Genomic DNA, 27436 nt, shown 5'->3' with positions numbered 1-27436 from the left:
GCTGTTTCTAGAATTCATGCAGAGCATCCAGACTAAATTGCACTGAAATTAATTAATGGGAATTAAGTTACTTATTATAACTGATTGCTCCAATGATTCCAGTGATACTTTGTACGAATAAATAGTTAACAAGCCAAAATAATAGCACTGAAATAGCATTTTTAATAGAACAGCAGAACTGAATAACAATAGCATCTCAAACAGTGTACAGTATGAGTTAAAGTTGCTTAAATGAACTGAATAGTACATCTCCAATATGGAAGTTGGAGGGGGAAGGAACAAATTCAATTACAGTACTGTAAAAAGAGAGGCAACGTTTTAATCTCAAAGATGTAATAGTTCCTTGAAATATGGAACCGGTGGTAAGCCACGCATGAGCATTAAAAAGGCAACCCTTCCCTCTAGTAGAGTGTTTCTCAACCTTGGCAACTTGAAGATGTGCGGACTTCAACTCCCAGAATTCCCCAGCCAGCTGGCTGGGGAATTCTGGGAGTTGAAGTCCGCACATCTTCAAGTTGCCAAGGTTGAGAAACACTGCTCTAGTCAGACTCAGTTCCTAAGTGGCTGCATTGACATGTCAATGTAATTTTCCTGGCCACAGAACAGAACAGGTTTCTTGTTGCCTTCTACAGGAATGTGTTTGGACTTCCCAGTCTCTGTGATAGCTCTGGGATGTCCTGGTGGATTCCTATCCAAGCACCAAGGCCTGACCCTGCTTAGCTTTTTCAAGAGCAACCAAGTTTGGCCATGGGCTGCCACCTGCTGTGACCTACCTAACCTTAGGACCTACCTAAACTGGGGAACAACCCATTTTTCAAGAGGTTAACAGTGGGATTTCATGCAGACTTTCAGCAAATATTATGTTTTCCATCATGGAAATACACTGCAGTGGTGAGGAAGGCCATTTTAATCACTGTACTGATAAAGGCAAAGGAGTCTGTTCACATACAGGTGGCACCTCTGCTCCTCTTATAGTATTCCAACTATCCGCAATGGCGACAGAGCAGCAGATCTCTTAATGTTGCTCGTCAGATTCCAGAACTTCCTAGAAATGTTGCCATGACAGCCATTCCAAGCATGGGCTTTGGAACACCCTGGCTGTGTTTGCATGAAACACTAAGCTGGCGAACCGTACTTTAGCCTGTACGAGCCCAGCCCATGTGATGAGTTTGATGGTTCAGTATATTGTGGGAATCCAAAACATTGGGTTTAATTCGATTAATCACAGATGTATTGTCCTCACCATTTGGTAGAGCAGAACCCCACAGCAAACAACAGGAAGGAAAACAACCCAAGGTAGTCTGCTGTTATGATTTTGAAACGGCAGTGTTATGCAGATACAAGCTGGGAGAAAATTGTGTGACATGGTTTACAAACATTTTAAGTCACTGTTTATTTAGATGTGTGTTGTTTAATTCATGACAATTGATAGGGCTTGTGCACTAAGCCAAATTACTGGCATACAAGCGCTTTAAGCATAAACAAACTAGATTATGGGTAAATATGCTAGCCAAGTGGTGAAATAAATGCAGCAAAAAAAAAAACACAATACTTGCTAATAATAGGAAAAGCTACAGGATCATGAGGGGCATTTTTGAACAAGTCACCATCCTTCTTGCCACAAAACTACTGGAGCTGGGAGCAAAATGGCTGCTGCGAATAGGACAGTTGCCGGCATCATCTTACAAAGAAAGCCTCTCTTCTTAAGGGCTGCTCTTAAGCCGCCAGCTTCTGAGACTTTCTTCACTCACACAAAGGCTTGTCTTTGAACCACCAGTTGTGCAACCTGTAACCTTATCTGCCATGTGATAACTTCATGGAATGAACAGCCATAAGAAGAAAGGAAAGAAACTAGCAGCAACAATAGGCACTGGAGCATTAAGGTGGTATTTATTTACTACTGCTTTGAATTGGACTACATCACCCAACCATGCTGGAGTTGTAGTCTAGCATATTTGGAGGACATCAGATTGGAAAATTTGACATGTATATTCACAATCGGCGGATGTGGCATTGGCCAATATCTAAATGTTTATAGGAAAAAAGGGTTTCTTTTTCCATTTTCTCAGATGATGGAGAATTACAAAGCACATAACCCTAGGCTATGGGCCATGGCAGTTGAGGCTGGTAACTGCTAAAAACGTAACAGCTTTGCTGGGTCAACCAAGATGATGAAATGTCATGATACAAGCCCCTCCCTTTGGAAAAGAGTGGACCTTGCATCATGACACTCTGTTCACCCTCTTGCTGATTTTGACCAGGGCCAATGGCTCTGTAACAAGTATTGTCTCTTATACAGTGGGCGAGCACATTCAGGAAACACAAACATGGACAAAAGGGAGATTGCTGTCTTCCAATCCTGCATTACTATGGACTTACTAACCCTAAACAATACTGGATGATTAGACAGTAGTAGTTTAGTATAGCGTTTAAGGTATTGGACTGGGACTAGGGAGATTCAGGTTTGTCTCAGTGATGGAGTTAGTTCTCTCTCAGCCCAACCTATCTCACAAGCTTGCTACCCTGAAAACAACATGGAGATCTCCCCATGTGCCAGCTCAAATTCCTAGAGGAAAGGTGAAAATCAATAAGATTATATCATCATCATCATCATCATCATCACCACCACCACCATCACCAGAATTGCTAGTGACTAGAACCACTGCCAAGTCTCATAGGGTGTGGAGCTATTCTCAATGACTGGATTCTGCTATTGTACAAAGCAATAAGAGTTTGTTTGCTTTTGACTTAGTATGTTTTGTGAAGCAAATCCAGTGGGTTGCCGCTGGACGTACCTGTACCCTTACAAGATATCTTTATACCTCCATATATTTGTTCACAGCTTCATTTCTACCCATCAGCCAATTCATACAGGACTTCCTTGCTTGCATCACTTACCTGCTTAATGTGCTATCAGGAGGTAGGTGTTCTATCAAGAACAATAACTTGGTAGCCTGGCAACAGTTCCTCAACGATCTTCATTCTACAGGAATATCTGCTCATAAGTTTAATCTCATCTCTGCTTCCTGAAAACAGTATGTCATTTTAAGAATCAGGTATGGAAAGATGTAGTTTGGCATCTTTTCTCAATGGGCCCTAAAGGCACCACCTCTAGAAAATTAGCAATTTCTGGGTAAATGTAAAAATGTAGAATTGTGGTGCAGATCCCAATCACTTGATATACTGCAGGTGGCCCTGAAGAAGCACTATCCATATTTACATTAGCACTATGCTATGGGGCTGCCAACTTTTTAGATACACAGAGCTCCCCAGTTCTTTAAACAATAGGTTTATGTTGTAGAAAGGGTTGGCCTATCAACTTCTCCAGTTCAATCTGTTCATAATGGGACAGCTATTAGCTATTAGCATTTTTTTTTCTGGGCAGTTGGCAACCATGCTTTCAGGTTTGGGGGTTAGATCCATCTTGTCTATACTGATAGTGGAAGGCATTCCATTCTTGAAAGGCACTGGGATTCACTGCGGACTCCCTAGTGGAAGGAGATGAGAGAGGATCACTATTACCAATCCTCCTTCAGGACCCTACGTTCTCTCTCCTGCTGCTCCAAAGCACCTTCCAGTCCTTCAGAATGACTTTTTGGAGACATGAATAGGAGCTATAGGTGGACCCAAAGAATCACAAAAGCAACCTCCTATCCCCTTCCTTCAGTGTGAGTGAGTAAGCACTCATCTGGTTCCACTTACAGTGGCTGGATTCACGCATTATGCTAAGTCATGGTTTGTGTTAATCATGGTGTGTTGAACAAGCTGCAAGGTACATGCTGACAGTAGTTCTGTGATTTCTGCCTCCAGGGAGGAGGCATATTTGTGCTTGGGCATTTTCTTTCCTTTCTTCTAAAAGATGTCTCAGGATTCAGTTGTGTCATGTAATTCTGTGCAGCGGAGACTTTCAAGGAATGTGATCAGTACCAGAACTGAATAAAGGGTGGTCTCAGAGATGAGACCAGAGCAAAGTAAACAAGTACACACTAGAATCAGGAAGATGATGTAAACTTTCATCCTACATGAAAAATTTTTGATTCTCACTTTTAGACAGACTTAGTGGCTGGCCTAGCTGAATGTTCCAGGTGAAGTGGTACTACTGACTCCAGGTGGCAGCTGCACAGTGAGCCACAGGTGACCTCTTGAGGCCTACAGATGACAAGCAGATGTGCATGAGTTCATTTCAAACCTAGCCTGGATGGATCTACAGGACCCTCTTCAGAAAACGTATGTTTTGTGGGAATGAGACCATTTTATTGCTCAGGAGACAGAGATGGCAAGAATAAAATAATTATCATCTGTAATTAGCACAGAAACCTATTGTAATGTGGACCTTCTGTGTTCCTACTGTGGATATTTTATATTTCCTTTAATGTACTGCCGAGTCATATTATTGTGGCAACATAGAAATATAATAGATAAATTAATAAAGAAAAGTACATAAGTACCCATTCACCTTCTCCCAGACTAAAAAAGTTATTTCCTGTAAGATCAGGTTTACAGAAATCCCAAACAGTGGCAGCTGAGTTTGGATGACATCAGGAGCCTAAAACTTTGAGCCAAGCATAACAAGGAGTGAATTGGCAGGATGCTCATTAGCCGGATTTCTTTTTTTTGTTGTCTGTTGTGCAAACACTAGTCTTATAATCAGCTAGCCCTTCAAAACAGCTACATCCTTTTTCTCCAACAAACATTTTCCACCATTCACCTTGTGGGGCTGACTTTTTAAAAAAACACTCTTTTTGGCCAATCTGAAAGTCCCTGCACATCCCATCCCATCCCATCCTCTACTTGAATCAGTCACTCCTGCATTGTTGCCCCTGCTCAAAGCACTGATGGTCAAGAGCAACAGAGATATTTAAGCCTGCAGCCCATGTTTGCCTCTGGTTGTTGCCCAGCATTTTCTCTGAGCCTGAGTGGATGATTCAAGGAGTTCATCAGCCAAACCAGAGAAACTTTTCAGATTTGACAGCCATGCTGGCTTATAAGAAATGTAAAAGAATGTAACAAGCTGGTAAGATGATATTTCAAATCTAACGTAAACATCTAAGTCCTTGTCTACTGGTAGTACATAATAGTTATGATCAAGAAGTTTTTTGTGACTTCACTCAAGAGTGGGGGCGGGGGCATGGAGAACCACTTCAGTCATGTTTGCATTTACCAAAATAAATTCCGAGTTCCAGAGAAAACGTAGAAATCCTTAGTCTTAGTTGTTTTATGGTATCCAGTAATATATCCTGCTTTGGGCATATTATGCAAAGACTTAGTTCTCTGGAAATGGCTCTAATGCTGGGGAAGGTGGAAGGAAAGAGAAGAAGAGGCCAAGTGTGGTGAGTGGCCTCAGTTACAGTGGTGATGTGTCACCGTTGGAAGAACTGCAAGATCAAGTTAGGGATAGATCATCATGGAGAAAATCTATCTATGTAGTTGCTAGGAATAAAAAATGACTTGATATCACATAATCAATCAACCACATGTCCTTTTGGGGATCAAGATTAGTTAGGCATGATTGTTTCCACAGTGCAACGATACACACAGTGGAAAGAATTTCACTTGGCAACAAACAACGTCATGCAACTAAGCAGGGGGCCTCAGGAATGAAGTTACTGTTTCAACTCAATGTGCTGTGAAAAATTTTCTGGTGACCAACTGGCCAGGAAATACACCAGTCAGACCCACTCAGGTGCCTCCAAATCCACCTCAAATATGTGGAAGGGTGCAAGTGAAACATCTGTGAAGGTCTACGATGAGCAACTTTAAAGGCACAACTGCAGTGCCCAGAGGAAATTATCAGGATCCCTACTTGGCAAATAACAGTGAAAGGGATATTTTTTAAAAAGTCTATTCCACCTTTCCTCTAAAATGCTCCAAGTAGAATATATACTTCACATTCTCCTACCTTAGAGGGGATGTAGCTAGTCCAAGATCACTCACATTTGGGCAAAAGGGGATTAAAATGAGCTCTGCAACACTGATTGCTACATTACTTTAAACACAAGTTGTGGATCTCTGTGCTGAGAATGTTGCAAGAAAGGAGATGTGTATAGTCTATACAGTATTGTCCCAGAAATGCCATCCAATATTCGCAAATGGGTTTCTGGATTGGTCAGTGTCAAAAAGAGGTCCATCAGCTACCCCTCGCATGGGCTGGGCCACTGATGTGATCCACTCTGGTATGTGATGTGTAAATGCACAAATCCACTTGCAAACAGACAGCCACACCCCACATCCAAACAGTCAGAAATGCACACCATTTTAAAGCACAGCATGATTCAGTAATATAACCAGAATATTCAGCATCTCTCCTAGGTGCAATTTTGAATATGGCATGTAATGGGGAAGTATGTATGTAGATCATAGTAAAGCAAACCATATTCAACAGCTGAAGTTTGCTGAGAAATGGAGGGGGAGACAGGAGGTTTCCCACCTAGTAGCTTCTGAACAGGGACAAACTGAGCAGCAAACACTAGAATTTCCAGAGCGTTGTTCTTCAGTTCCACAACTGTTTTGTCTGGTTCCAGAATTATTCATCCTGGTTCTGATTCCCTGCCCTAGATTTCAACATCTATCCAGGAATAAAATTGCAGGGGGAAGAGATGCACAGTTCTACTCTTCACTAATTGTGGCCAGGATTTGGTTGCCCATTAATCCAATGCATTAGGGATCTTGACCAGAAGAATGTTACTCTGCCGCACTTCTCCTCTGGCCAATCCCCAAGTAATTTGCAAAGCCTGATGTTAATTGGAGCAAAGCCTTGCTTAGGGCTGGTGTCAGTGCTGTTGGGTACCTGCTGAGGTTGCCACCCCTTCTGCCAGTCTACTGCTGCTCCTGGAGTCTCCTTGTCTTGCTGCCTTTCTCCTGACCCATCACTGTTTGATCTTCTACTTGTTCTCAACTTGTTCTTAGTACAGTACAGGGAACCAATGTACTAAACATGTGAAGGGAAGCAATGACAATGGTGAGCTGGGCTCATTCAGGTATCCCTCAAACCTGAAGCTGGCTCCGCTCTTGATATTCCCATTTGCTCCCTGCCACAGGGATTTCCAAGGGTTAAACAGACCATGTGCCACTGTTTTGCTGCAGCAGTGGGGATATTTTTCAATGCTCCTTTTGCCACCAGCACAGTGTGTCTGCTTAGACCGCTATTTCGGTAACCCACCTTTCACATGTGGATGTTGAGCATTATATGTTTGTGTATGTATATACATGTGGGTGTGCGTGTGTATACACACACACACATGCTATACACCCACTTAAGGCACTCATCTACTTTCTTCCTTTCACACCTTCATTCTACAGGAAAGCTGTCTGCAAGGTCATTCTGACTTACACTTCCATAACCTTCAGATTTCCTTTTTGATAAGAGGATATATGAGAGGTAGAAGTCCTACCTGATGCCTCAGCGTTTAACCGTTTCAGAGGCAACCATGAATTCAGTGGACATCTTAAAAATGCGGAAGCCAGCAGAGATGAGTACAGGAGAACCCAGTCCCAGGACAGCTTTTGACTTTCAGCAGTTTGGCAGCAGTATACAGTAAAGCTCCTCAGTGACACCAGATTGTTGCAGTGTGTTCTGCACTTGTGTCTGGTGTGTATGTGCATGTACGTGTGTCTTAGGAGGAGGTCTGTTCTCCAGTAATGACTCCAGGTATACCCAAAATGTAAGTGAGGAAACAGGAGTATGAGGGGATTTTAAATGGCCATATGGAAGTGATATCACAGAGGAGTGCAACTGTGCTAGGATACATGTACATTCACAAGGGTCAATGGTGAAGCCCAACATATAGGGTCAGATGGAAATCCCTGCAAAAATGGGGAATATGCACTAATGTGTCCCAGAGGCTCTGAAATTTTCCTAGATATTCAAGAATGTCTTAGCCACAAAGGCTAGCTGGAAAAGGATATTTAAAGGTAAGTTTGTAAAGAACTATCCTAAAAAAAATTTCAGCATTTGCTGAAAGCTTCCCCAGTGTGGCAGTTCCAATGTATCTGGGCTGTGCCACATTGGCAAAGGGCTGCTGGAATGGACTAAGCCATGTAATATCCAAAGCATCAGTTAAAACTTTATATCTGGCACAGTAATTGCCTGCGCTGGCTGTGGTTAATGGGAATCTTGATCCAACATATGCCAACACTATCACCATCACCCTGAAAACAGAGGGCCACAGGAACAGCTTGGAGAAAGAAGTCTCCCACTTTGACCTCTTCTTCCTCACAATCCCTCCAGAATTAGGAATTAGAACTGGATCGTGTTATGACTGTGAGAAGCCAGGTTCAGCTCACAGACCAGGTATAAAAACTCACAGGATGGCATAGTCTTGGACCTCCCCTCTCAACTGAACCTACCTCACAGGATTGCTGTGAAGATAAAATAGTGGCCACGTGTGAAGAATTTTGCATGCTGTCTTGAGCTGCTTGGAGGAAAGACAGGATATCCGAGTAAAACATTACTAAACATGTAAAAATCTAGACACTTCCCATTGACATCATTGTTCTGGGCTCCCAGGAATATTCACTCCAAAGAGAGATGAATATAAATCAAGTAAGGGACGTGCGTAGTGAGAGGAATTTGCAGCCATAGCCCGGCTGAAAGATACCTCCATGGATACCTCCTGATTTCACCAGAACTGCATCCCCGTTTTTCTCCCTCTCCCCACCTGGGACACTTCTTGTCTTCTCCCCTCCACACACATTGTCTTCTCCACTAACTGACACTTCCCCACCATTGGTTGCCAGGGCAACTTTGTTTACCGAGTAATTTGGATCAATGGAATCTCAGGCTGAGCAAGGAAGGGGCTGGTTGCTAGGCAGTGGGAAGCCTGGAACGTCGCAACTTCCTTCCAGCGTTCCTTTCCTCCCTCCCCGCGACCCCCGCTCTCGTGCAAAGGAATCGCAGTGGCACCAAATAGAGTGACTCCCTCAGGCGGGGTGAGGTTGCAGCGAGAGTCCACATAGGAGCCGCATCATCCCTGGGGAGAAGTTCCCCGGCTATTTCGGTCCCTTACTTTCCCAGAAGGAGAAGTAGCGTGGGAAACGCAGCTTAGTAGGAACCGCACGTGACTTCGGTTTATTTCCTGCCCCTAGGCGGCGCTGTGGTAGAGTCGAGCCTGGCAGAAATCAAAGCAGGCCTCGCTGTCTAAAGTGGACGATGGCTCCTTTTAAAATTAAACATGTTCTGAGGCAAAGACGGCCTCGGTCTTTTTTGAGGGGATTGTGCGATGCGCCCTATTGTCCTTTAGCCTTGGGGCAACAGGGGTTTAAAGTCATGCACAATTTGTTCACCGGGGCAATAGAGGGGATAAGGGTAACACTATATACTCTGAACAAGAATCCCTGCCTTGAGCTTTCTGGAAGGAGCAGAAGGATTCATAAGTTGCTTCCCATCTTGGGTAGCAGGAAGGGAGATATCCTGGGAACCATACATTCATATGCCAGCTTTTCTGAACAAAAGGGTGAACTGCAACAAAATGCTGCAGCATATCTCCTTATTGAACAGTCATGCTTCTGTTCAGGCAGCACAAGCAGCCTTTCATATCACTGGAGACATTTAGTTGAATGTTCCCTGTCTAACAAGCCTGCTTCCTCTTTCTTTTTCCTACCAATTATAACATTGCACAGGTATTAAGCATGCTCAAATCCTCATCAGACTTGTTTGGGTGGTGGGTTCCAACTTATTCCTTGTACCCCACATTCAAGTAAGCTGGTGTCTTCCTCTTGTTTCTTAGTGGCTCTTTCTGTTCGTGCTCAGTGCTTGATTTCCCCAGACTGACATAAACTAAAACAAGGGAGGGAGGCAAAGAGCGACACACAAATTGAAAGGAAGTTCTGAAGGCAAAAAAATCTGCTTCTGAAGTGCCTGTCAGCATTAGATTCTCTCTCTCTCCTCTTTTCTCCCACCCAGGTCCCCTGGAGTCATCCAGGGGGGTTAGGCCTGGAAAGTTCGGGGGCTGGCACTCTCTCTGGCTGAAACCTTTGGGGACAGGGATTTGTAAATGGGCCTTTGTTTGAGGGAGCCGTTTCCTGCTTCCACTGCTGCTGCCACTTTAAGCTTGGAAGACAGCAGAGTGAATGGAGTGGGAAAGCAGTCACTCTGTCTGGCCTCTGCTCCTTTTCATAGAAAGAGGGAGAAGCCCCCTTGATCAGTGGGGGAGGGGGGTGCCATTTCCTGAGTCAGAGCTTCCTTCTACCACTGGCCTCGAAACAGTCCTTTTGCTGCTTTGGCTGGAAAGATGAGCTAAAGACTGTCGCTTTTGCGGCCCAGGAGAATTCCAGCTGCAGAAGCTGCAAAGCCTTTTCTTCAGAGAGATCAGCAGGGGCTGACACTTTTACTCCCTTTTTAAAGTTATTTTGTTTCATTAAACTCTTTTTCGTGTTGGTTCTTCCCAGGGCTTTGGAAATAAGTCTTGAGGAAAGCAGCTGCAGCAAAAGTACCTTTATATGTGTTGGAGCCCCAGCACCCATACAAGTTAGCAGGAATTCCAGGATGATTAAAAATGGGAGCTTTTCTCAGGGCAGTCATTTTGCCCATCACTTCTCCCCTCTCTTAGAGGCCAAATTCACCCTGGAAGAGCGATAGGTGAGGCCAGCCCTTCCTGGGAGGCAGCAGCTTGGGCAGGGAGTCTTAAACCTTTTATTAGTTGTTGGACTTAAGAGAGAACTGCTAGGATAAAATCTGTACACATACAAAAATAAACCTGGAATGTTGATGTGGAGGTTGGGGAAGATATAAACCATTCGAGCTTCTTCCACCCTTTCCAATATCTTCAAACAACAGGCTTTACAATTTAAGGACATAAAAAGTTCCTTGCTGGATCAGACTAAAGGGCCATCTGGTTCAATTTTCTGTTTTCTTCCTACAGCTGTTAGCCAATTTGCCCGTGGGACTTTTACAAGGCCAGCACTCTTTCCTCACATTTTGCCTGCACATTCTCTCTTTGTTCCTTTTGTGAGGGGCACAGCCTGTCTTCTCTGGTACCAGCCCTTCCTGACTCATTTTCCTTTGGGAGGAAGCCTTTCTTTTTTTAAAAAGTCACCAATGTTTAGTTCAACCTTCTCCAACTAGGTGCTCTTTAATAACTTTTTCCTGGCTATTCTGGGAGTTGCAGTACTGACACATCTAGAGGGCACTAGATTGGGGGGAAATGCTCTAGCCCTTTGAGCAGCTGTTTTGCGTTTCATTTAAACTTCCTTTGAATCCTTGGGCAGCATCAGAATCACACGGATATCGGTCCCCTGAGCTCTTGGGGCTGAGCTGCCATTTGAATATTCCAGAGTTCTCTGAAGCAACATTAAGCAGGACTATCTGAAAAGCTCTACATCAAAGCAACCAGTGGAGGAGCAGTAGGCATATTTGAGCATTTTATTCAGCATCAGATTAAGTTCATCCTGAGCTCTGTAGCAGGCTCCTCTGTAGAGGAACTGTGGATCTCTAAACATTGCAGAACAACAACATTGCTAGCCATGCTGCCTACTTCTGTCTGGCGTTTGGAGTACTGTATGGAGCATCATAAGTATCTTATCCTTGCTCTGTAACATGATTTTTGAGGTAAAGCAGCCACAGTTTGAATGCATATATCATATTATGGTGATTCACATAAGGTTGTGGAATCTATTGGCCAAGTCTTTTGTTTTTTTTGAAGATCTGTGCTTTCCTAAAATGTTAAAAACTGTAGGGACTTCCATGCTCTTCTCTTTGTTTCATTCAGAAGGAAGAGGAAGAAGGCTGCCCTGTCTTGATTCTGGGCCAAACCTTTTTGTGCATACACACAATCTCGTTGGGTGCTCTGATAATACTTGATAAATATTAGGACGGCTTACTTCTCTTTGTACCAGATCTTTATCTATGTTTGAATTGATCTGTATTGTTCCCAACCCAGAATTGTGGTTTTTAAGTTTCCACAGAAAGGAGGAAGGGCTATTAAACTCCTAGTTTACGTCTCTGTGGCGCAGATATGAGCCTCAAAGACTGCATCAGTTCACTGTTGTTTTCTTACTCTGTGGCTCCACTGCGTTGTAGAGCTGCAAGCAGAAGGGAGGAAAGACTCCAGCTACGCTGCGCTGCTTATATGACACAATCATTTAACTCCAGATAATAGGGTTCCATCTCAGCATGGAGAATTCCACGTCGGAAGAATCTAAATTACTAAGAAGTACAAATAGTTGGAAGCCAAAAATTATGGGCTACTATGAGGCTTGGTGGGAGGGAGAGACCAATTAAAACATACTTACGGTGTCAGCTCAAGCATTGTGATATTCAAAAATGTTCTATTAAATGTGATGTTCTGGTGGTAAAAGGTACAATCTCTTGAAAATATGCTATTTCTGGTACTCATTCTGTTCCTGTCTTGCCTGATAAATCATTATGACCTTGGACAAGTCTCCCACCCCATTTTCCCAGCCTCAGTCTCCCTTCAACACAATAGAGTTGGTTTAGCTTGTTTCATGGCCAATGGTGGCACTCAGTTAATAAACATCAAGTCCCCAAAGATCTTTTGGCAGCTTCTCCTTATCGCTGTTCTGGAATCTTGCAGCAAAAAAAATGCCATTGTAATAATTAACCCTGCAGAGGTCTGCAATCTGAACTGGCAAGTTGTGCAGGACTGTGATTTCCTTGCTTAATAGTGAGAGACAGACTTCTGTAGGGAGGAGCTGCCACAGTAGCAGCTCCACAGTGAGGTACAATGGGGCTAGACAACTGTTCAGATCCAGAGGTAGGCAAATGTCCCAAATAAGACAAGGAAATTCCATGGAAAGAAGATTCTGACTGCCTGAAGAGTGAAGTTGCCATGAAAAAGGCAAACTCTCCTTTGAGTTTTGTTGAACAGGTAAATCAATGGACACATTCATGGAATCTTCTTAGCAACATGGAAGTTGCTTGCCATCACCTTCTTCCAGTATGTTTGTTTTTGACTTCCCATTCTAGCTTCTATTCTTGAGATTTTTATCCCCCTTACATTTTTTTCTACAAATCTCCATAGTAAATATGCTCAAGATCAGCATAAGACAGGACTCATCTTTTCCAGTTTTCTGATGCAAATCTTCCATTCCCCCACCCCAATAATTATTATTACATAATGAGGAGAGGATATTTATTTATTACTCACCCAGGCCTATATGCCGTTTCAAACTCAACTGAGACTTAGCACTGAAAACTCCAGTTCAATAAACAGATTAAACTAATGCAATAACAAAATATAGTAACAACAAAATCATACTACACTGAGAAATAACATACCATGTAATCATGTCAACCATCAAATACTGGAGTAGGGATACCCCATATCAGTCCCTCAAGGCATCCTGGAATAGCCAAGTCTTGATGGCTTTCCTAACACCACCAGGCTTGGTGGTGATCTAACTGTAGCAGGCAGCACAGAAAGGGCCTGTTTCGGGACTGTTGATTCCTTTAAAATAGGGACCCAAAAGGAACCCTCCCCTTCAGATCTTATTGGATGGGCAAACACCATGAGGAATGGGCAATCCTGAAGTCACCCAAGACCTAAGCCATAGAGGGCTTTCAAGGTGACAACCAGGACCTTGAATTGCATCCAGAAGCCAGTGCACCTCCACTACTAGTTTGGTTCTCCAGACAAAATGAGATACACCCATAACCACTCGGGCTGCTACATTCTGGACCAACTATAGTTTACGGGTAGTCTTCAAGGACAGTCCCACTTTGCAGTAGCCCTATAGAGAGGTGATGAATGCATGAGTGATTGTGAGCAGGCCCTCTGGATCCAAGAATGGTCTTAATTGGCACACCAGATGGGGTTGTACAAAGGCCTTCTGGGTCAGAACTGTTGGACTTTAGTAAAAGCTGTGAGTCCAGGGAGACCCCCAATTCGTATATGCAGATTCAATGCAAGAATTCAAATTAAACATACTGTTATTATTTTATAACATCAAACTAATTAACAAAATAAAAAGTATAGATCCACAGTATTAACAATATAATATCACCTCAAAATTAATAACCATGATAAGGAAAAAAAGGACTGAGAAGTTATGTTATAAACAGAAGTCCCCCACCAAAATTGAGCATACTACTTGAAAAATTTCTTTCTTGCTCTTTTGGGAAGGAAGGAAGGAAGGAAGGAAGGAAGGATGGATGGATCATCTGGTCCAGATGAACTGAATAACAAATGCCAGAGCTGAATAAATTGCCTGATCCAAACTAATAATATTGTGAGAGGGTGAGTTGACTCCAAAACCATATCTGCTATTTTTAAAGTGAGATTACCCCACAATGTAAGTTGTTTGTGGGAAAAAGAGTCAAAGTTGTATCTGGAACTCAGCATTTTGTATTTCTAGCATGAAGTGCAGGTGTTAAAACTATTCCACACACAAACATGGACCCCAATACTTATCAGGAATTCAGTGGGGTAAAATAATTTTCAAGGCCAAAGAGAAGCTGTATTGTGAATTCTAAATGAATTCTTTTCCTCTATGAATTTAACTTTAGCCAGTTGTTGCTTCTTTTCATCAGAATACAACTCTTGTAGTGGTGTCCCATAACAATGACAGTGATTAACCAAGTCCTTATTATTAAAAAAAAACTCAGTCACTTCTTATTCCATCTGCTTACTAAGTAGCAGTAAAGATATACTGTATTCAAATTTAAAATATTTAAAGTGTTAATCAAATAAAGCAGAAAAAGAATATGGAGCTCCCAAAGCAACAGGAGCATGGTATGAAATTGAAATTGTGACTACGTTGTATGTTTCAACTTTAGATGTTAAAGTTATTACAGAATGATATTTATAGATATTACAGAATGAAAAGAAATAATCTAGCTAAAACAATGTCTGCATATGGAAGAAGGGAAAGTAAGTCCCGCTGGGAAGAACTATAGAATGCTAATATATCTGGACCATATTGAAAAGTGAAAAATAACATGATAAAAATACTGTAATAAAATTAAAAGTCAAATCTATAAAGCCTGACTGATAACAGTAAACACTTTATGCAATGTATCCTTGCTATATCCTACAAAAATTAATGAACCAATGGGTGATTATTATTGTTAAGTTGACATGAACCAATGGGGAAGGAAAAGGGCAGAAAGGTGATTTTTCTATTAAAATACATGAATCTTAAATACAGATGTATTTTATATGATTTTATATTTATTTATTTAGATTTTAAATATGCAGACCTACAGAAAAAAAAAAGGCAAAGGCAAAGGAGAAGCGGGGGAGAGAATACGGAGCATAGCTGAAAAGAAACTGCTGTTTGTAATCTTTGTCTGTAACGAAGGACGTAGAGATATCCTGTAACAGCAAATGTGTAATTGAGAGGCAGAGATACAGAACTTGAACGCCCTCAATCCAAGTAAGTACTGTATATATCAAAACATGAGGAATGTTTTTATCCTCCTCCTTCAACAGGAATTTAAAGCGGGGAACTGTTTTTCAACCACCACATGATGATGGGTGCTACCTCCGTCCCTCTGGATGCTTTGAAGCACCCTTCTGGAAGAGAATTCAAAGCACTGCACAGCCATAATGTTGAACGTTTTTCTATGCTGTTGAATGTACTTGAATAATAGGAGACTTTTAATCTTCTCATTCAATTCCTCTAGCAGCTCGGGCCTTCTGTAATATTTCATTCCTAATGACAAATCTAAGGAACCTCACAATGAATGAGCATTTATTTATTTAGCATATTTATATAGCCGCCCATCTCACACAAGGTGACTCTGGGTGGCGTACAACAATTTAAAAAAATAAATAAATAAAAACAACTACATATAAAAATCAGTAAAAGCACACAAAACAGGAGGGGATAACATCAATAAGGGAGCCATCGCAAAATCTCCCCTTGATTTTGCCTTGAGGGCATTTGTGCAATGTTGAGAGGGGTGGAGCTAACCTCACTTCCGGGGGGGGGGGGAGAAGATTCCACAAGGCGGGCGCCACGGCAGAGAAGGCCCGCCTACCTCCTGGGACCCGCCAAATGTAATTCCCTGGCAGACAGGATCCACAGCATGCCTTCTCTGCCAGATCTGATTTATCAGTTTTACCAAAAGGAAAAACTAGGACAGGGTGAGCCTTGTGAATATCCAGCTTCGGCAAAGCCAATTGTTTCTCATATTAGGGTTTCCAGAAAAACAGCTGCTGAATCTTTCTTGTTTTAGTATTACAACATTAACAGGATCTTTAATTGTTTTTATATATCACCTTCCTGAAAAGAATGGCTATCAAACCTGTCTTCATAGCTGCTGAAACTGTTGCCTTAGTGGGGGAAGATGATGGCAGTCAAGCAAGCTACTCCAGTAATCAAAATAAAAAAGGAACCTGTGTTTTGTGGTTCTTATGATAACAAAGTAGCTCTTAAATAGTTACCAGGATGAAAATATTGGTAGGGAGTGCCAGAGAATGTCCATATCTATCTGACTATATTACCATATCTTGACCGGAAGTCACCCCAAATTAAGCTTCACAGAAAGCTCAATTTAAGTGCAAGGATAACTTCTGCACATGGTTCGAATACAATTGACAATCTTAGTCCTGAAATGCACAAAATGGTAACAGAAATGCCTTTAAGCACACATCCTTTCACCACATCTTTACCATATAATCATATCTTAATCTAATTCAGCTAGGATTAAGTAGAAAAGTATTCAGGTCACAGAGAGCAGGATATCACCTGTTTGAGTAGGAATTAACTGCTGACTTAGTAAAATATCCAAGCAACCCTCTTGTGCCCAACAATGAGAAACTGGCCCAGATAAGGCAAACTATGTTGTTTCCCACACTCCTATTAGCAGCTGTTCTGCATTTTTATAAATCATCTGCTACGCTATTTGTTCCAATGTGGCAGGAAATAGCACAGTTAACAAACAGCCTACAGCAAAGTGAACTAGTATTAACATCACAATTAACACCATGTAGACACTGGGACAGCAAACACATCGGCCTCCAGTGGTGCATCAGTGCACAGCCATTTCACAAAAGAAGCATGATGGTATATATGGTACATATTCCATACATCAATTGTACTCAAGGGTGTAAACCTGCTGTGTTGTACCTCCAAACATATAGTAAGTCCTACTTCTTAAAAGGCTCATCCTCATGCTAGGAACTATTACTTTCCATCATTCTCTGTAGTGTAGGAAAAGTTTTTTTTTTTTAAATTCAGATTCAGGTAAAGAAGTAAGCTTCCCAGTTCAGTAGCAGAAAGTTCTCCTGGTTGTTTTTCCATGAATCAACAAGAAGCCAACCAATACCAGTGAGGAAAATCTAGTCCCTAAGGAAACTGAAACTTGGAGGCTCTGCCTGGTAGTAAGCCTCTGGCTTAATATTTAAGGTTCCTCCTCCCATGGTTTCCCTTTTTCTTTTCAGGTGGGTTGCAGTTCCTCAGATAATTATGCTCCCCTTAAGCCCACAATGTACTTTCGCATCATGGCATTAAGTTCCCCAATCCCTCAGAAGACCATCTGAAGCTTGCTCCAAGTTGTCTTCATTGTTGCAAGCTCAAATTGCTGAGAAGACCAGAAGCCAATTAATGCTCTCTCTAGCTGACCAATCAGCGAATTAAAAAATGGTTTTTGTTTAGTGTTCTCCTCCTGTCCATGTTTTAAGCACATGTGCTTGGCATTTCTCTAGCAATTTCTCCAACAAACTGAATGTTGCTGCAGAGTGGGGTACAAAACCTTAAAGGTGCTAACTGATATCTCAGCAACATTTCAGATATGGGGATGAACTCTATTGGGGGAGGAGGAGAGGCTGGATTGGGTCCTGGAGCAGAGTGACAAAAGAGTTCCCATCAATGGGATACCAGCTCAATCATGAGCTTTCCAGACCACTGGCATCTAGATGGGAGAATTATTTCAAGTGCAGTTTGAGATACACCATAGCTGAGCCAGAAATAAATCTGCTCAGCTAATACAGAGGAAGGCATGGGATCTCAACAGCTTCAACATCAATTCAAGAGTACAGCAAAGACCATGAATGAAAGTATTCATTGCAGGGCAATGCAACATTTTATCCCTTTCATATGTTCTGTCCGGGGCTCTCTCTTAGCCCCAACTCTGCTAAAGACGACCTTGAGTCATGCTCGATTCCAGATGTTTGAGTGGACAAGTCCATGCAGTCTTATGGCAGCCTTACATAATTGGCTGCCATTGTATTTTGGGGGATGTTTTTTCAACTTCCTAGTCGAGCCTACAGCTCTGAGGCTTCCTGATGACCTCTCATCAAAGTACTAGTCAATCTAATCTTACTTAGTTTCTCTGAGATCATCTAAACAGAAGCATCCAGAGGGAGGGAGGGAGGAGAGGGAGGGGTCAGCAATATCAAATAGCAGATGTGACTGGCATTCAGCATAAAATAAAAAGACTTGGTGCTTTGATTGCCCAGCTGCACTCACCATTTTAACATCACAGACATCCCTTCCCCACCACAGACATCCCTGCATCCAAAGCTGTCGAGATGTTGCTATTTTTCTTTTTTAAAGCAGTTTCTTCTAATCGAAAAGAATGAGAGCTTTACTCACCTGCCCACACAGAAAAGACTGAGTTAAGCTGGGCTGAAAGAGAGCATCCTGGGGTAGTAGAGTGGGCAAAAGCGAATCACTTTTCTAATTTGCCCCCTGTATAAAAATCTTTTTCAAGAAAAAGTCCAGTTAAAGTCAATGGAATAATTCTGGGTAGTATCTTTAGGGCTGCAGTTCATTCCATACAAGTTGCATCATCACAGCAGTTACAAAGCTTCTAAATGGAGTTTTTTTTTTTAAAAAAAAAAGCTATTTTGGTGCCCTTTTGGAAAAGACAAATATAAAATGAAACATGCATATTCTTAACATGTTACCTCTCCCTTCATCTCCATTCCTCTTTCAGTTATTTTCTTCTTTCTTTAAACTGCTTAATTTTTAAACTCCCTGGGACAGAGACTGATGCCATTTTACAAAGCACCATGTGTGGTAATGGTACTGTATTTTCAATGGCTGTGCCCGGGCATTGAACTCTATGTATAAGGAAGCCTTCCTCACGCCGTTCCTGATTATTAGAAAACTTTGCTTCTTAGGGTGGCTTATGGCCTGGTCTCTCCTTGTTGTGATACTCTAGGACAGCTAGCCCTGGACAGGCACCCTCCAGGTGACTTTGGACTACAACTTCCATGATTCCCAGCCAGCCCTGTCCCTGCTTTGGAGGAATTCTGCCAGTATCAAAACATCTAGATTGCACAGGTTTGAGTACTCCAGGCTGTTTTTAGCTTCCTTTTGGTTTGGGTATTTGCTGTACTCTCTCTTTATATCCCTGTATGAATTTATATGAATATATTTAATAGTTATTTAACCTGCAATTCTTCATGTTTCCCTCCCAGTTGTTCTGGTCTGTTGCTTCTTTTCTAATGATTATGTTTAATGACTTTCATTATGTTTTTATTCTTAGGTGCCTTGAATTCTTAGAAAAGAAGGGACAGACATCTTGAAAATGAATAAAATATTTGACACTCTTATTATTTTTCTGTTCAATCTTTTGTTTAGTTTAAGAATCCTGTATAATATAGTGATGAGAGACAGTTTGGTGCAGTGGGTAAGGCACCAGGCTAGAAACCAGGAGACCATAAGTTCTAGTCCTGTCTTAGGCACGAAGCCAGCTGGGTGACCTTGGGCCAGTCTCTCTCTCTCAGCCCTAGGAAGAAGGAGGCAAGGGCAAACCATTTCTGAAATCATGCCAAGAAAACTGCAGGGACTTGTCCAGGCAGTCACCAGGAATCAACACTGACTTGAAGGTGAATAATAATAATAATAATAATGAAATCTCATTATCTCCACATATAATGACAAAAAAGTCTGGATAGTGGACATTGCAATACCTGGAGACAGCAGAATAGAAGAGAAAGAACTAGAGAAAATCACAAAATACAAAGACCTGCAAACAGAAATAGAACTGTGGCAAAAGAAGGCAAAGATAGTACCAATAGTAATAGGCACCTTGGGTGCAATCCCAAAACATCTGGAGCACCACTTGAACACCGTCAGCATTGACAAAATCAGTCAGTTGCAAAAGGCAGCTTTACTTGGAACAGCTTATATCCTGTGATGATACCTTTAACACCATCAAACAACATCTGCCTATCCCAGGTCCTTGGGAAGGACTACATAGGTGAATAAAAATGCCAAATCCAGTCTAAACATCTGGCTGACTGTGCGACCAATAACAATATAGAAACCCCACTATCTCCACATATAAAAACAAATGAATTCACAGCAGAATCATATCCATTTTTCCAGAGAAAGAATTCTCACTGATTCCAGTACAGCTTTCTCCAAAGTAAGTGAGGATAACATTATGGCCTTAGTTGCTTGTGATTAAAACATTTAAATAAAAATGGATTGTGAACATTCAACACTGAGGGATTTAAAGTTTCAAAATACATAAGTTTCAACCAGGCTGTGTGTGACCTGCAGCCATGAAATGGGGAAGACAAGAGGAAAGTGAAGTGGGTAGAGGTACAATTTTGTAGAACCTCTAAAGGAATGCTTATGAAGCCCCAGGGTTCTAGAAAGACTAAAATGTTCTGCCCTTTGCTCCTCAGATCCAGAACAAATCGAAAGTAAAATTTGTCTTTTGCAAACACTGTACCAGGCCAAACCAACAATTTATGGCATTATTTTTCAGAAACAATCAGAAAGGAGTATGGCGGGGAAAATAAGAGTTTGTGAAGGTTTCTACCAACAAGAATGCAAAATAAAAAAAGAGAAACATGCTGTTTGAGGATTTGGTTATGTTGTGGCTTCTAATTCAGAAAGGGTTAAAACCATCACATGATACCCACCCCAAATCCCCATGACACCAAATATGATGCAATGGAACACTAGGATAAAGACACTGGAATCAATTAATTCATTAGTACCCCCTTCCCCATGTTTCTTGTCTGGGGAGAAGCAAATCAAGAAGGCCCAGGGGAAGTGCAGACCTCTTGTGTCTGAGATAATCAGTCCCGAAGGGTCTTTAGCAAATCACTCTGTTAAGGAGATTTGTTGGCATTATTCCATAGCCAGCCAGTCTGGAAGCCAGAGGGGTGGTGGGTCTGTGGACTTTGCCTACCCACCCAGCAGCAAGAATTGGATGCAGGGACAGAAGAAGGATCTCTCAAACGTGCCTTTAAAAGGCTATGCCAGCCTGCCTCCGCGGTCCCTTCCCAGCCCTACTAGGGCTCCCTTCAGGTTAACAAGCGAGCTCCCTGCTTGGGAAGACTGGGCTCTGGGGAACCTGTCCTTCCCTTCTCCCTCACAAGCACACAACGGAGGGGCGCAGGGAGTAAGACTCAGGGCTCGTCCCCCGCCACTCTCCTCCGGGACAGCCCAGGGCAAGCAGCTAACAGGCCCTTCCTTTTCCTGGAACCGTTTGCTGCAGCAACCTCCAGCAGGGGCACAAACTGGCACTAAACCTTATCTGGGTCTCCTCAGCCAATACCAACGCTTGTTGGCAAGCCATTTCTTAACCCATTGGCCTCATTCCCAAGGTCAAATGCCCCTCAGTCCTTGGATCTTGTCAGAGAGTTAGAACTAGGGCTACCAGATATTTTGACAGTCCGGATTTTTGATCTGTTAACCCCATTAGAATAGCCTCATGGCCAGTTGCGGGGTGGGTGTTTGGTACACGTATGTGCATAGAAAAAAAGAGCAAACTTCTTTCTAGTTTAGGAGACAAAATCAACAGGTGGCCACAGAGCAAAGGCAAAACTTAAACCCTCCCCATGTCAGTAATTGACATTATTTTGCGGATCGCTTAGTTTGGGTCATATACCTCTTTTATACTGGAAAAATGTAGCGGCAGAGAAGAGGCCTCATTCTGGAAGCTCTTGATCTGTGATTGAAGGATATGGCTCAGGACACGCAGAATGATTACAGACATGGGGTTATTCCTCATCCAGGTGGTAGATGTTTGATATCCCCAGGAAACCAGGTTGAGGGCAGGCGCCCGTTTTAGCTTTTAAGCCGACGAAATCAATCACCCACAGCGGGGAGTAAGCTAAAAGCCGCTGGGCCACCGGGTGCCCGCCTCCCCTCTATCCTCCAGTCTGTTTGCAGCAGGTGCCCCTGCGTTGAACAGCTTCTTCTGGCTCGGTTGCCAAGCGCATTCGCCGCCAAGAATCACGGCTCTTCTCTGCACCTTTGCGTCCCCCCCCCCCACAGTTGCCCCCGCATCCCAACGCAGCGGGCAAAGAGAGGCAGACAAAAGGGATCTTGTGCCTTTAAGGCCTCCCGCTTGGCGATCCCCGGTCGGGAGCGCACAGAGTGGGGCGAGCCTTGTGGATCCGGGCTAGAGGGCGTTTACCCTGGACAACGCGGGAGGAGGGGACGGGCCCAGAGCGAGCTGGCAGGAATGGAGAAGAGACGAAGGCGGAGAGTGGGGGACACGCTGTAAACACAGAGCAAGGGCTCCGAGAAGGATCTGCTGGGCAGGGACGGCGCCTGCTTCTCCCCGCTGCCCCGAGAGGTGGGCCCAGCCTTTCCAGAGACCGCTCAGGCATTGCGAGGTGAATGGAGGGAACAGCGGGAGGTGACCGGGCGCAAGCTGCGGCTCCCAAGCGCGCAAGGAACCGAAAGATCTCTCCGAGAGGCGCCCGCCCTGCGCCTCTGGAGCCTTGGAGCCGAGGCGGGGGACAGGCGGTTCTGGAGAGGCCGGGCCTTTGGGAAATGCTGATCTGGAGAGGGATGAGAGAGAAAGGACGAGAAGGGGAGGGGGGAGTAATTAGGCCGTGTCTACCTCGGCTCGGATGGTTGCGGCCGGCGGCGGCGGACGACGAGTGGGTGGGAGAGTTTCAGCCCAAAGCGTATCTGTTGGGGCGCTGGACAGGCCAGGAGCTGCGGAGACTGCAAGGAAAGGGGCGTGAGGACGCACCTGTACAGCGGGCTCCAGGCCCTCTTTCGGTGCAGCAGTTGCTCCGCGTCAGTAAAGTTCCCTTGCTGCGGCTCCCTGCTGAATGGGCTTGTCAGGGTTGTGCCTGTACACATATGTGTATAAGCCCCCATTCTCTTCTGATCCGGATGTTACATGCGAAAAGGCCTAGGCTGTCGGGCCAAGAGTAGTAATTCAACTCATTGAATTGGAGGACGGGGAGGGGGGCCGAGCTGCATGTGACTAAAATGTATGGCCTGTTCCTTCTGCCCCTTGCTTTTCTGGTTCCCCCCTCCATTGGTTTTTCTGGGATTCCTCAGTAAGGATGGCTGAGTCCCAAATATGGGCCTAAGCTATGTAGCTCTTTAGCTTCTCAGTCCAGACCGGTTACTTACCTGGAGGAGGAACTGGTGGGCTTCCCTTAACCTTTTTCTACCTCTGGGTTGTTCTCTGGCTGCTCTGCACATGCCTCCTACAAAGAAGAGGTGTGTGGGAGGGGGGCAGTGAAGGAAGGGATAATGCAACACTGAGCTTTCCCCTATGCAATATTGCCAATGGCCAGGCAGTAGGTCCTGAGGGGTGGGAGAGCAAGAATGTTGACCTGTAACCCGCACTGCTGCACTTTAGGGAACTTGCTCACAGGCCGGGTGTGTACTATGCCACAAAGATGTTTAGGGCGAGAGAGGCTACTGCGCATATACTATTGTGCATACTGAGCAATTGAAGGCAAGCATATGTTCTTATTATTTATTTGTTCATATATAGACCGACTTTTCTCCCAGAGCTCCAGAGGGTGAACCCATGTGTCTCCCCACAAGGACAGCCCTGTGAAGTAGATTGGCCCAAAATCAGCTTCACAGTCCAGTGGAGACTGGGTCTACCCAAGCCCATCCAGTACCCTAATTGCAAAATTTCTCTGTCTGTCTCTCTGAAACCATGCTGAGCCCAGCCAGATACTATTGCAGTTCAATCACTGTTGGTATTCTTATTGTATCATTTATGAATTTTTCTACATTTGGGGGAGTGACATACCCTTGCTGGGAAAACTGAATTCTGAAATGTGCTATTTTAGTGTTACTTAGCTGTGGCCATTCTTCTCTTCCAATGCTTGCATCTGCCACTTCTCTCTGCACCGTCTCTGTTTGCTGGCCTATGATGTCCTGCACCCCTTGGTCTACCTCTGTAGCCTGCCACGAAGCTGTACTTTGGGTGCTGTGTCCCACAGTGAAGGTGGCTTGGCCAGAGTCCTATTGGGCTAGGATGGGGTTATTCCTTGAGAGCTCAGAGGGGACAGGAAGAGGGGCTGCGTTCTGATGTGTTTCCCAAGTGCCTGTGGTAGAAGGGTGATGTCATAACATTGGCCCCATCTCCTAGGATAGATGCAGATAACAGTTTTGTGGAATGGTGTTGGAAGCACTCTCTGAAGAGGCTGGAGCTAAAACCAGCCCTGGTTTTGGCTGACAGTCAAGACAAATAGAGTTTGAAGGGAGAAAACTATTCCAGTTTGGTTTCACACTGAATTGCAAGTTAGGCTGCTGAAAGGGACCATGCTGGGAGATGCTCTCCCCTTCATGTGAATGCACAGCTCCAAAATTCATTTGGTCACATGCTGGGGTAAACTCCCTGGAACTCAGAGAAGAATGTGGACACAAAATAAGGAGACTTAAGTTATCAGTTTAAGGGGCTAATCCAGGCCTTCTCAAACCCTGCTGCATTATACCCCTGAAAATGATCAATGAAGGTGTGTGACCACTCCTTGTGAATAGAACTAAATAACAAAACGGCTGTGATTTGGAACAGTTTGGATGGATAGCCAACTCTCAAAATGCAATCAGGCTTTACTCTTGGTTGGGCTTGTTGAGACAAAACAGGGGTGAGTTTTGACAGTGGTTCAGTTGTGCCTGAAAAAATTGCTTGTGATTCCCTGGAGCGTCCCAATCCATAGCTTGAGAACCCTGGGGGTAAGCAGTTGAATATTGGTAGAGCCGTAAGTATAAGGTCCCTTTCACCTCTGGTTGCTGCTCTTTGTTGCAAAAGTCAGATGAGTTAGCAAGTGAGGGAGGTGGGGTAGGGAAGAGTCTTGGTATCTTGTGGATTTCATAGACTGTTTTTATATCACAAGCCTTCTTCCCAGCCAGGGAAGTTTTGTGGAAGTTTTTCAGTTTTGTGGACTTCAACTCCCAGAATTCCCAGATAACATGGCCATTGTTGAAAACTTTGGGAGCTGAATCCCACATATCTGAAAGATGCCCAGGTTGAAGAAGGCTCTGATTGGCTTAGTTATCTCTTCTTGTTGGGAAAATGGGCTTGCCTTTTATGAACAGGGAATTTACTGCAGGTATTACTACATTATTTCTCTGTGATTGCACTCATTGAAGGTCAATCCATCTGTTGTTTGGGCAGGGCTGACAATTGACTGCACACTCACTCTCCCCTTTTTCAATGGGAATAAGTGATAACAATTTGTTTCTGTGAAAGAAAGTGAAGGCATGCAGGTTAGAGAGCCCTTTTTGGGGTGCTTCTTGTCAGTAGTGGCTTCAGAAGGAAGATAATCCTAAATTTAAGATGGTATCATCCTAGATATTAAAACTCTATCTGTCTGCACTGCTATATTCTCGGTGAAACTAAGATAACCCTTCTGTTTCAAAGGTACATGGGTGGGGTGGGGTGGACTAGTCTTCCTTTGAGGTTAAAATAGTAGCTGCCTTGAGTCCTCCTCTGTGTGTGTTCATGCCCCTTTCTTGGTCACTATAGTGTAATAGAATGCTTGTCTCATAAGTCTTTGGACCTGAGGAATTGAGAAATTGGTCCTCCTGTCAATCAGCCCTACTTGAGTTTGCCATTCTCTAAACCAGATGTGTGGACTTCAATTCCCAGAATTCCCCAGCCAGTGTGTTTGTTGGGGAATTCTGGGAGTTGAAGTCCACGCATCTTAAAGTTGCCAAGGTTGAGAAATGCTGCTCTAAACCTTCTCTCAATGCTACTTTGGTTATTATTATGATCATACTTTAGATGACCAAAGCATTCTTCAAAGCTGTTGATGAATGCTAGCTAAGTACATCTCTATCTGCGTGGAATAGGGCCTTCCCCACAAGAATTTAATGATGGCCATTTTCTCCATGGAATGAAGGATATTCCAAGCCCCTCTGATTTCAGCCCTTAAGACTCAAGCCAGTTCTGTTGTGGTTAGGTTCACATGCACAGTTAACTGCTAAAGATTTAACAGCTGCATTCCAATACAACTTGCTAAGATTGGTTAATTTTAATCTTGATTGTGTGTCTGTGTGTGTGTTTTTAAATTAGCTTGTTTTAGTCTGTTGTGCAGACCCAGCTTATTTGGCTAACTGATGGTTCGGTGCGTTGTGCAACCCCCCCCCCCCCGGGTTTAATAGTTGGGTTGTATGAATCTAGCTTCTGTTTAGCCTGATAATCCCATTCTTCATTCCGTATCTGGCTTGTCCTGAAGGACTACAGGGCCATAGATGCTGTCCTTACCTTCTCAGTCTTTAAGTTTCCACCAGTAGAACTCCATATGCTGAAAGACTAGGTAGGGCCTAGAAGCGGAGATAAGGTAGGACCTCTGCCCCAAATCCTACTTTCTGTCCTCTTCAGACCTTGCAAAGGAGATTTAGAGGTCAAGGCAGTACACAGTGTTTGACTACCCTATTAAGGTTGAATGCAGGGACATTGCTTAAATTGGGGTGGAGTGTTGAGAACTGTCTTTCTGGATGAAGATAACATTAGCATACTGATAACTGTTTTGTTACTGGAGCAACTACTGGATGTACAGCTATTGTTGGCTGGCTGTATTAGATTCTACCCAGGGTAGTGGAAGGTTATAAACTGAAGGTAGCCACTACTTTACTTGTTCCAAGTAAATCTGGAAAAAAAAAATTAGGACCTCCAGTATCCTGATAGTTGGGTGAATTTGTTGTTTATCAGAGAATCATTTTCTTAATTATGTACTTGTTGCAAGGAGTGTAATCCACATTATTTTACTTAGCATACGGTATATATCCTAGAGCAAATTATGAGTGAGGGTATGTGGAAGGGTGAGGAACGACAGAATACATAAGTAGACAATTCTTTGTGGAAATGTCTGTTTGGATACAAAGGAAGCAAGCTGTCAGTTCAAAAGTGCCTGTGCTGAAATGGGAAGGAAATGTGCAAAGAGGGTTGTGGATCAGTAAGGGGGGGGGGGGGAACCTAGCTTTGAATTCCAGAGAACTGCAGAATCAGTGCAGTTGGTACTTCAGCCATGGAATGGAAACTAACGTGTGACCAGCTGACAGCATGTCTTCTTCCTGCAGGTTGCAGCCTCAGCTTGATGAGGAGAAAATAAGAAACCTGACCCAGATGGTGCTCCCTTACAGAGACCCATGTCGCCTCATTGCGCCCTGTTCCTAGGGGCCTTCCAGGTACTGGGACTTCTCCAAGGCAGAATGAATGATCTCTGATGCTGACAGGGATGTGCATTGTTGTTTTAGAGCCCTGCAGAGTCATATCCTGGGATAGAAGCATTTTTCTTAATAAGTCTTAAAATTATCCTCTGTAAATCTCCTGATGCTTTTTGCCCAGGATCCT

General features: G+C 43.5%; 1 protein-coding gene and 1 long non-coding RNA gene across 7 annotated transcripts in view; both read left to right on the top strand.

Annotated features, from left to right (window-relative positions):
• Nucleotides 1–19460, top strand: part of LOC148216299 (uncharacterized) — a 43522-nt gene extending 24062 nt beyond the window's left edge. The window contains exons 2-4 of one of the 3 annotated variants that reach the window (XR_015795699.1): nt 4051–4227; nt 15138–15330; nt 19067–19460. This is a non-coding gene — a long non-coding RNA (uncharacterized LOC148216299). Of the gene's footprint in view, nt 1–4050; nt 4228–15137 lie in introns of all 3 variants that reach the window. The other 2 variants (XR_015795700.1, XR_015795698.1) reach the window with 2 other exon arrangements.
• Nucleotides 19461–22335: 2875 nt separating this feature from the next.
• ADCY6 (adenylate cyclase 6) overlaps nt 22336–27436 on the top strand; it is a 53327-nt gene continuing 48226 nt past the window's right edge. For 2 of the 4 annotated variants that reach the window (XM_007421250.4, XM_088138124.1), the window contains exons 1-2: nt 22337–22490; nt 27163–27270. The gene's annotated coding sequence lies outside the window, so the exon portion shown is untranslated. Of the gene's footprint in view, nt 22491–26671; nt 26702–27162; nt 27271–27436 lie in introns of those variants that run through there. The other 2 variants (XR_015795697.1, XM_088138125.1) reach the window with 2 other exon arrangements.

This window comes from Python bivittatus, unplaced genomic scaffold (assembly GCF_059951505.1).
Source record: "Python bivittatus isolate LINGU-HERP-01145 unplaced genomic scaffold, Pbiv_v1 ctg000220_np1212, whole genome shotgun sequence".
NCBI classification, from domain to species: domain Eukaryota; kingdom Metazoa; phylum Chordata; class Lepidosauria; order Squamata; family Pythonidae; genus Python; species Python bivittatus.
This window is presented reverse-complemented; position numbering and strand designations above follow the sequence as displayed.